A 10,882-nucleotide genomic window follows, 5' to 3' on the forward strand; every position below is an offset into this window, starting at 1 on the left:
GTCCATGGAGGCGGTCTGTGTATGGCTCAGCCGTGGTCGGGGCGGGGGTCCCACGGCCACGGTGCTGGAGTCTCCACATTCCAGGGGCTGTCCTGTCACTGCCCGAGCCCGGTCAGGCACAGATTGTTAACACGGCTGGCTCAAGGGCACGAGCAGCCACTGCTCCACCTGCCAGCTCGTCCATCTACAAAAGGCCAGGTCTGTGATGGAGTGCAGTGTTTCCCAAAGTGAGGAATGGGGGCCAGAGGCAGCTCCAGTGGCCGAGCACCGCCCCCCCCTCCACACACACAGCAGCAAGTGGCACTGATGCAGTGTGCCTTTTTCAACTCTCCTGGCTTCCCTGAGGGCTGCACAGAATGTCTCATGTGAGTGCTAAGATGTTTCCATCTCCCCAGCCTGTGTGAATTTCCCTTCTTCCTGAGTATATGAGGCAGCCTCCACTCTGAGCTTTGGCAGGGACCACCATCTGGCAATGATTTTATAACATTTTTATTTCCAGTCTACTGGTGGCTGTTGTTACCATTTACTTGCAGTATTTGGAGTGGTGATATAGTTTTCTTTTACAGCCACTATGGAGAACAATATGGAAGTTCCTTAAAAAAATAAAAATAGAACTACCATATGACCCAGCAATCCCACACTACTGGGCATATACCCTGAGAAAACCATACTTCAAAAGGACACATGTACCCCAATGTTCACTGAAGCACTATTTACAACAGCCAGGACATGGAAGCAACCTAAATGTCCAATGACAGATGAATGGATAAAGAAGATGTACATATATACAATGGAATATTACTCAGCCATAAAAAGGAACGAAATTGGGTCATTTGCAGAGATGTGTATGGATCTAGAGTCTGTCATACAGAGTGACGTAAGCCAGAAAGACGAATATCGTATATTAATGCATACATGTGGAATCTAGAAAAATGGTACAGATGAACCTATCTGCAGGGCAGGAATAGAGACGCAGACATAGAGAACAGACATGCAGACACAGCAGGGGAAGGGGAGGGTGGAAGGAACTGGGAGGTTAGGATTGACATATATACACTACCTACCCTGTGTAAAATAGATAGCTAGCGGGAACGTGCTATAAAGCACAGGAAGCTCAGCTTGGTGCTCTTTGATGACCTAGGTGGGTGGGATGGGAGGGAGGTCCAAGAGGGAGGGGATATAAGGATACACATAGCTGACTTACTTCATTGCACAGCAGAAACTAACACACTGTAAAGCAATTATACTCCAATAAAAAAAATAAAAAAATAAAGTCAACCTTTAAAGAAAGTCCAAGCAAATAAGCAGAGTTAAAGTGACCAGAGCGGTTTAAAGGAGGTTTAATTCCATCTAAACCTCCACCTGGCAGATTAAGACATGACAAGGGAGGCTCAGTCACTCTGACCTTGGGTCACTCAACCAGGTAGTGGCAGAACTGGGAGGGAGACTCAGGACGGCTGATGGCCAGTCCTGGGTCTTCACTGAGGGGTATAATAGCACATTTCCCATGGAATCTTGAATTTTCTTATCAATAAGTCTCAGGTATCAAAATACAGACTAATTTGCAACCTCAGCAATGTTATGCCAATGAAATTTAAAAGGAACCTGGGTGAGAAATCATGTTCCAGTGCCAGCTGGGTACACACTGGGTATTTCACACAAGAGCTCATTTCATCTTTCCGGCAGCCACATTATTCCCACTTCACAGATGAAGTAGTCGAGGCTGGGAGAGAATGAATACGTTACCGGGTCATACTGTCCATTTAGAGCCAGCAGTTCTAACCCAGATCTGTTTCCAAAGCCCACACTTTCTGCTAATTCCTATTTGCTGGGAGGAAGAGTAGCCAGACACTGGGAATACAGCTGGTAAAACCAAGGTTCAGAGGGGATTCTAGGCAGGGACAAAGGCCCGTGGAGCAAACATATAGGCATAGGAGGGGCATGAAGACTGTCCTCTGCTTTTACCCAGATCCCAGCCCTGCGGGAGGGAGGAGGGGAGACAGGGAGAGAGGGAGAGAGGGAGAGCAGGCCTGCCGTGAAGTGGGGGAGGACAGCAGAGGCTGAGAAAGGAGCAGAGGGAATGGGAGGGAGAAGGCGAAGAGGCAGAGAGGGGTAGGGATTTGCTGACTACCAGGTGTCAGGCACTGTTTGTTTGCTTTTGTTTTTTGCTTGACATGTAATTGACATATAACACTGTATAAGTTGAAGGGGTACAACAGGGTCTGATACATTTATATATTGCAATCTGATTACCACCAGAGTACTGTTTTCAATACCTTACCCACATTATCTGTTTCAAGCCTCAGCAACCCTCGGAGGCAGGGACTACCACGATCCCCATTTTTTCACCTGAAGACACTGAACCCCGGAGGTCACACAGGCGGTCAGCGGAAGAGGAGAGATCCACAGCCCAGGCTGTGCCTTTACCACTCTGCTCTCCCTCCCCGGGCGCCACCTGCAGGAGGTCCCAACCTCCACTTTGGCAACACCGCCTTCCCCCAACCCCTTGGCGTTCGCACACCTTCCTCTCCAAAAAGATGTGATACTTCAGTCAGCCAAGGAACAGGATGTCTATCAAGTCAGGCTCTAACCTGAACTGCACTGGGTGCAGAAGCCTTATGGCCCAGAAAGGACCCCACAGACCATCCCTCTGTTACCAAAGAGGAAACTCTCTAGGAACAGAATAAGCACGGGTTCAGCCAAGTTGTCCCCATGCCATGCCCAGAGCTGGTCCTGCCTGTGGATCCAAGGGAAGTGGGTGGTCAATTTTGATTTAAATAACACCTACTTTCTTATTCACAAAAGCAATACATGAAAGACAAAAAAAAAATTATAAATAATCTCACCACCCAGGGAGAACCACTGTTAACATTTTGTGTAATTTTTTGCAGTTAAAGGGCTTTTAAAGTACAACCAAATGCCAGAGTATTAGATGCAAATGTGAAAAAGAAAGTATTTTAAAAATAGATTCAATGTGGTGAATGTTTATTTGGTTTCTGGATAGGGAAGCTTTCTAAGTTTAAAATCAAAGATAGCAATCACAGAGGAAAAAAGATCAATGTGAACAACTTCATATAGAGAAAAAGGATGGGGGGCGGGGAGTGGATGAAAAAAGCCTTTCTATCAAAATCTAAACAGCAGGAGGAAAAGCCTAAGGTAGAATGTTGCATTTAACAAAAAACAGGATGCAAAATTGTATATGCCATATGATCATGTGCAATTAATACAATACATACCACCTCACATCTGTTAGGGGTGGCTACTATATTGAAACAAAACAAAAAACAAGTGTTAGTGAGAATGTGCAGAAATCAGAACCCTTGTGCTCTGCTGGTGGGAATGTAAATGGTGCAACTGCTATGGAAAACAATACAGCGGTTCCTCAAAAAACTAAAAATAGAATTGCCATATGATCCAGCAATTCCTCTTCTGGGCCTATACCCAAAAGACTTGAAAGCAGAATCTTGAAGAAATATTTGTACACACATGTTCCTAGCAGGATTACTCACAAGAGCCGAAAGGTGGAAGCAACCCAAGTGTCCACTGATGGACTGAACAGATAAAGAAACGGTGGTACATACATACAAATGGACTATCACTCAGCCTTAAAAAGGAAGGAAATTTTGGCACATGCTACAACACAAGTGAACCTTGCGGACATTATACTAAGTGAAATAAACCAGTTACAAAAAAGACAATGACCGTATGATTCCACTTATGTGAGGAATTTATATGAACTTTCTCTTGAAGTTGGAATCTGGCCACCACATGGAGAAGCCCAAGCTAGCCTGCTGCAGAGAGAGAGACAGGTGGCTGTTCACCACTGTAACCACCCCTCCCACCCCCACCCCCACTGTCAGCCTGGCCAAAGCCCAGCCCCCGTGAAAGGGGGCAGCAAAGACCACGAGCCCCAGCCCACTCACCACCTGAACACTGCCTTATGAGTGAGCCCAGGGGAGACCAGCAGAACACCCTCCCGGCTGAGCCCCAATTGCTAACTCCCAGAATCAGGAGCTAATCAATAACTGCTGTTCGAAGCCATTAAGTCTCAAGGAAAATAGTGGAGCAGCAACAGATAATCAACAAAAAGTTTCCAGCACCCAAGTGTGGAAGGAACTGAGCCCCAAAGTAGAATAACGGCAACGTGCCACTAGGATAATCTTAAAGGAGCCGGGGGACTTCTGGCTTAGTTCCTGACATCACCAAGCCTGGGAGTTAGGGATAAGGGGAAGAAGAAAGACCTAGATGGCGAGGACCCCGGACGGACACAACTTCCCACCAGCAACCACTGAGAGACCTGGAGATACTACCTGGCTGGCCACAGAGAAGATGCAGCGGACATGTGACTCTTCGATCCAATGGGAACATGTCTTAGAAAAGAGTGGGCACACCTTGGCACTGCTCTGAGACTAATGCGTGGAAGCTGGAGGTGACAGATTTTCCTCTCAAATATAAGACTTTTCTAATAATTAATTTACTAGATTAATTTTAAGATCAGGTGCCTTAAAAATAGTAAACTATGATCATGTTATATCTATGAGAAAAGGGATGCCCACTTTGGAGGGAAACTGAATAGGATGATTTTTTTTTTCCAGGATGACTTTCTCTTTTCTTTCTGCCCGCATCGTGTAGTATGGGGGCGGGGGGGGGGGTCAGTTCCCTGACCAGGGATCGAACCCAGGCCCCTGCAGTGGAAGCGCAGAGCCCTAACCACTGGACAGCCAGGGAAGTCCCTCCAGGATGATTTTTAAGATCTCATTTCAATTTGATTTTTCTTAAGTGGAATATGGTTATACTAGACTTTTTTGAGAGGGTAAGATACTCAATATTTTTGTGACGATGGGGTTTGTTCTCAGGAAAAAGAATCCTTCTCACTAAAAATGATAAGAATTTACAGAAACAGGGACACTGTAGTTAGAAAGATCTGGGTTTCAACTCTATTAACCACTGACCTTGAAAAGTTTTCTAATCTCAGTTTCGTCATCTAAAATAGGAATAATGACAGTACTGCACAGGCATGTTATGAGGTTTACATGAAATAACGCACATCCCGGACACAGAAAATGACCCTAAGGGGTAACTGCTATGATGATTATCCCCCTAAGGGAGGGGAGGAAGTGAGGAGAAGAATGATGAGAAATGAAAGAGGGCTAAGATATGAAAATCGGACTCATTCCCAAAATAGCTGTGATGTTTATTCTGCACAGGAACAGAAATAGGTTTGAGTATCAGCATGGCAGGTGTTCTCAGCCTGGCTCCCGAGGGAACTGGGTCTCCTCCCGGGTCAGCCCTAACCATCACTACCTCTCCCTCCAGCTCCCAGGGCAGAGGCGTGACAGAGCCGCCTGTGGACAAGGAAGGGCGTCATTTGTGACCCTGGAGGAGCGAATAAACAGATGCCCAAACTGGTGTGAACTCTCCACGTGAGGGGTACAGCAGGAATCATCACAGAAACTGAGTAGCACAGACAAAAAAGATGACACCAGGGGATGAAGAGCAGCAGGGCATAGAGAGTGAGCCACGCATCCAGCTTTAGCCATTGGCACAAAGGAGGCCAGAGCTCTCCCTGACTTTCAGTCCCAGGCGTCAAGCTGTGGCATGATGCTGAAAACAGGGCAAATAACTCCTGGAAACACCTCCTGCTCTTTTCTCTTTTCCCCTCCTCTGCCTCTATTCCTTGGCATTTTGTGATAAAGAGATGTGCTCTCAAATAAAAGTATGCTGCTCACTGAAAACGGTAAACATTTATAGACACGCGGACGTTGGAGTTAGAAGGATCTGGGTTTCAACTCCACCTCATTCACCACTGACCCTGAAAAGGTCCATTGTGTGACTTAATGATGGTGCAGGTCAAGGATAATCGAACTAACGCAAACAACATTTTTTCATTTAGCTGACATTCACCGAGTGCTGGTCACTCTGCACTGTCTTGGATCATCTCATTTCATCCTCACCATGATCCTAGACACCAGGTACCAATGTCATGAGCAATGATTCTTGCAGAGAGCTGTTTGCTCAAGGACCTAGAGCTTGACAGGGAAAGAAACCCGAGGGGTGGGAATCCTGAGTGCCTCCTTCTACCGCTGCCTCTCCCCCGCCCCCAAGATGGTGTGGGGTGTTTCTGGATTTAGACTCCTGGGCACAGAGATGTGGCTGCAAATACAACCCTGAGGTTTTAGTTCTAGAACTGCATCTTGCACTGTGTCTGGGTGACCTTCCCAAGGTTCTGGTGAAGGAATTTTGTTTCATCTTTGGAGGAACTTAAGAATCTTTTGTTTTTTTCCTTTTCTGTTGCTTTTGTGAGTCACTGGGACCATGAAAAGCCATGCCAGTTAGGAAGCACTTCCCTGCATCCCTGCAGGGGGCAGCACAGCAGGGCTCAGTTGGATGCAGGAGGCCTCCTTGGCCTCCTCTCTCTGACAGTCAGGGGGAAGAGAGGTGCGGGAGGGCAGGACAGGGCCTGTCAGTCTTCAGGTATCTGCATAGCAATTGATGCCCGGTTTCATTCCAGGATGCACTCAATGTGAGCCTTAGGGCCACCTTATAGCTACAGATGTAACACTTTTATTTACCTAAGTATTCTGAGCTACTTCAAAGTCTCAAGTCTAAACACTGCTTAAGCAACTTCCTATTCCTGAGTATCTGGAAGGCCTTTTGGGAACCTGTTTTAAAATTAGCTGAAGGCTAAAGTGGCTTAGGGAAAAATCTGTCCCTCCCTCAGGGAACATGACTCATCAAGTCCAGTTTCGGTGCTAATTCTGATGCAGGAGGTCTTTGGACCACGTTTTAAGAAACAGTATTAAAAGCACTATTTAAAACATCCCATCTTGGGACTTCCCTGGCGGTCCAGTGGTTAAGATTCCACGCTTCCACTGCAGGGGGCATGGGTTTGCTCCCAGATTGGGGAACTAAGATCTGACACACCACTGGGGGGGGGGGGGGGGTAGTCTAGAACAATCAAAAGAAAAAAATCTAAAAGGTCTACTCTTGTGACAGATACTTCAATCCACTTTGTATTTCTTTTGAATTTATCTTCCAAGTCCTTATCTATGTGTGACCTGAAGGCCGGGATGCTGTCCACTTGTGTCCCAATCCCTGGGAAGACCACTATATCTGCACAGAGCCGACAGTCAAATGTCTGTGACCAGAGCTTGAGGCAGGTTAATAACAAAAACAGGAAAGGACAAGGCAAACATAGGAAAATGCAAGCCCCAGGGAATAAGTAACTTATGGCCTCTTTCACAAGGTCCTGCCATGGGCAACGCAAACATCTGAGTCAAGGAGATAAGGGAAAAGTAACGTATGCACTCTGGCTTCTGTACATTGCTTCTGCATAAATAAGCACAGCTATAGGCTCCCAAAAGCACGGGAACTGGTCTATAAAAGGAAAAACTTTCCTTTGTTCGGGGCTCAGTCTTTGGATGTGAATCCACTGGGCCTGTACCGGTAAGATAAACATTGCTTCCTGTATTGCAAGCCTCAGTGTCCTGCCTACCTCTACCGATCCCTCCAACAAGCTGAGAACTCTGTGGGGCCCCTGGCCAGCCTCTCCGTGTGGTTTTCTGTTCCTCAGTTCCTGAATCTCTCTGGGAAGGCTGTGATCCTCTGTCTAGGACTGGCGTGGCTCTGCACCCAGGGAGGTGACAGGGAAGCCAACGCCTGTTCCATCTGATCCCGTCGTTCACAGAGCCCGGCAGCTGGCCCAAACCATTGGCACAGTTCTCAATTGCTCTGCTCCAGTGTCACTAGCCAAGTTCTACTCCATTTCCTTGAGCTGGAGTGAGCCAAGAAAAACAGTCAAGCACATCAGAGGGAAGCAGTGGGAAGAAAGCCAAATCTGGCTGAGGTGGGTGGGGGAGGTGGGCACTTCACCACCCTTGCTCCAGGCCCAAATCCAGAGTGGCCCAGCCATGCCACTTCTCCTGCACCTTGCGAAGGAGGAAAAGGTGCTGTTATCTGTGGTTCTGTGGCCTCTTACAGAAGAGGAAACTAATGTTAAAGAACACATGCTACATGGGTGCTTTTCCAGTCTCATAGCTGACATTTCACTCAAGTGACCTTGTGATCAGAACTGGCAAAGCAAAGCTGAAAGTCTGAACGAAGCTCTGCAGTGGATAGGTACCAACTCCATGACATGTGGGACAGAACATTCTGTTGTTAGTTGAAAAAAGAAGCTTACAGAAAAGTGCATAATATCCTAGTATTTGCAGGGCAGAGAGATAAAAGAATACATGTAAACATTCGCTTGCACATGATGAAATTCTTCCGGAAAGAACAGAAGAAACTGATAACGCTGGTTTTCCTCAAGGAGGTACTTTGGGAGACAAGTGTAGGTGGGAGATGTTTCACTGTTTTTTTTTGGGGGGGGGGAGATGTATCTTTTAAACAATGTGAATTATTGTTAAATCACATATAATTACATTTTACATTAAAAAATTAGTTTTTAGACATTCACGTACTATTTACTTAGCATATGCCTGGCACTAACGTAGATGCTGTTCTCAACAGCTGGGAGGGCACGAATGGAAACAGATAATCAAATAAATCATCACCTTGCAATGACAGATGTCAGCAACAGGGGCAAAGGGAGAGGCCCTGGCCCTGCCGGGATGGAAACGTGAAGAATCAGATAAGGTTTCCTCCAAGAAGTATCTTCTGGGCCAAGTCTTAAAAGAGAGAGACCAAGTAACTAGTACCAATTGCTGCAAGAATCCAAGAAGCCTGAACTGTGACAAGTGTCCCGGCCACAGACCAACAGAAGGACTTAAAGGACATCACTCTGAACTATTCTATACCAGTCCCTGGATGTGGGGAAAACAGCGCGCAGCTATGGAAAAGATTTAAAATATCAGATGCTATACCATATTCTGCCTCCTCTCCCCAGCCCACTTTCCTCTACAGTCACCCAAACACACCAAATAATCCCACTGTGAAAGTTTCAGAAAGGGAACTAAAAGAGCTGACACTTAACGTGCTTACAAGAACGCCAGGCACAAGTGCTTTATAAATGCTTAAAGTCAAATAAAGCCAGCGGAGACACAAAGCTGCGTAAACATGCCCCCAGGGGAGAAATCCCAAAGACCCTGAACTACTGGGAGACCCCGGCCTGTAGGAACTTGGATTTTCTTCCCAATATGTTATTAAGATACTAGACTTCGCAGAAGCCCGAGCGGGATCCGCACTTGGAAGCACAGAGCCGGCCCGATCCTCGCCCTAGATAGCGGGCGCCCTTCAGCCCCCTCTGCCTCGGTTTCCCCGATACGGAAACCCCAGCAAGAACGCTAGAGCCTCCTCCAACTCCTCGACCCAGGCGATCTGCCCAGGAAAAATGAAGAGCGCGCAGAGGATGTTGCGCAAATCCCCCGGGCGTGGCGAGCAGGTGGCCTCCGTGCGCCAGCCGCGCGGTGCCGCGAGCGCAGACAGGTGCCCGCGGGTGCGCCGTCCCCTCGCTCCTCGCCGCCGCCGCGAGCACGCGGGCCCGGGCCTCCCCAGCCAGTGCCTCCCCAGCCAGTGCCTCGGCGCGGCCTCCCCGCGTGCACGGTGCCCAGCCCGGCCGCGAGGCCGCCCGCCCCGCCTCCCCACGCGCGGTGCCCGGTGCCCACGCCCGGCAGAGGGGCTTCCCGGGGGCGGAGCGCGCGCCGCCGGCCCACCGCCGCTCACCAGTTCCCCGAGCCCACGATGCACACTTTCAGCGGCGCCGCTGCCATGGCCAGGCCGGAACGCAGCACACCGGCGCGCGCCTCCCCGGCCGGCCGCCCGCCTCCACCCGCGCAGCCAGAACCGGCTGCGGCTCGCGGCGACCCCGCCCCTCCCGCCTCTCTGCCAATGGCCGCGACCACCCCCGCCCGGGCGCCCCGGGCCACAGCTGACAGCCGGAGGACCCGCCCCGCCACTCCCGGGAACCACTGCGCAAGCCCGGGCCTGCCGGCCTCCCGGCCCCGCTGGGGCACCGCCCAGCCCTGCCCGAGGCCTGTCGGGACTTGTAGTCCGCGCCCCCCACCCCGCCCCCGACCGCCGCTGCTGCCGCACCACTTCCCGCCCGGGGCGGCTGCGCGGTGACTGGCGCTCTGGGCGCCGGGGTCTGCACCAGCCTCCCCGCGGAGCAGGCCTGAGCTGGCTCGCCCCGGTGCCCTCCCACGCCGCCCCTCGGGGGAGGAGTTGCCAGGCTGCAATTTGCAGCCGAGAGAGGACTTGACTCTAAAGTCCAGCAGGCTTGGTCCAGAGCTCTAAGTGGCCACCCCAGCCTCTTCAGTCTCTGCCTCCCTTGTGGAAACAAGAAACCGCCTGGCACCGCCGAACTTCGCGGTGGCCGTGTGTCTTTTGAGGCCTTCGGGACTTGGCCGGACAGTACCTGCGCTCCAGGGTGGGAACTTCCTAGAGTCGGGGGTGGAGGTGGAGGGAGGGATCGCCCGCGCACCCACTGGCTTGCTAGCACTGGCCTCCTCATGGTCTTCTCCCCAGGGCACCAGGAGGGTTTGCGGTTCTGAGACCATGCTTCCCTCTTTCCGGAGAAACGGACGCTGTGTATCCATTCGAAGCATCACTTTCCACCAGGCGCCGCGCTGGACCCTGAGGAGGAGGAAGGACAAAGTGGTGTGAACCAGACGTTCTCAAACTCCGCTGCAGCTCTGAGTCTCCGGAGCTTTTCAAAATCCCCTCTTCCAGGCAGCAACCTGGACCAATTGCATCAGAATCTCCCGGAATGGGATACAAACATCCCAATTTTTTAAAGTTCAAGGGCTGACTGTAAAAGGATTCAAGATTGAGAACCAGAGAACTAAAATATCATTGCGAACTGATTGAGGAAACAAATACTCCAGTACCTAGAGAGATACTAGGCCTATTAGTTTGATACCCAGAGAATTAACTGTTAGTTTTCACT

General features: G+C 49.8%; 1 protein-coding gene across 1 annotated transcript in view; it reads right to left on the minus strand.

The window, feature by feature from the left end:
* GPD1L (glycerol-3-phosphate dehydrogenase 1 like) overlaps window positions 1–9,737 on the minus strand; it is a 54,981-nt gene extending 45,244 nt beyond the window's left edge. The window contains exons 1-2 of the mRNA XM_057706318.1: window positions 9,661–9,737; window positions 8,553–8,666 (exon numbers count right to left, since the gene is read on the minus strand). The gene's annotated coding sequence lies outside the window, so the exon portion shown is untranslated. The remainder of the gene's footprint in view (window positions 1–8,552; window positions 8,667–9,660) is intronic.
* Between the last annotated feature and the right edge of the window lie 1,145 nt (window positions 9,738–10,882).

Source organism: Hippopotamus amphibius, chromosome 13, assembly GCF_030028045.1.
Source record: "Hippopotamus amphibius kiboko isolate mHipAmp2 chromosome 13, mHipAmp2.hap2, whole genome shotgun sequence".
In the NCBI taxonomy this organism is placed as follows: Eukaryota; Metazoa; Chordata; class Mammalia; order Artiodactyla; family Hippopotamidae; genus Hippopotamus; species Hippopotamus amphibius.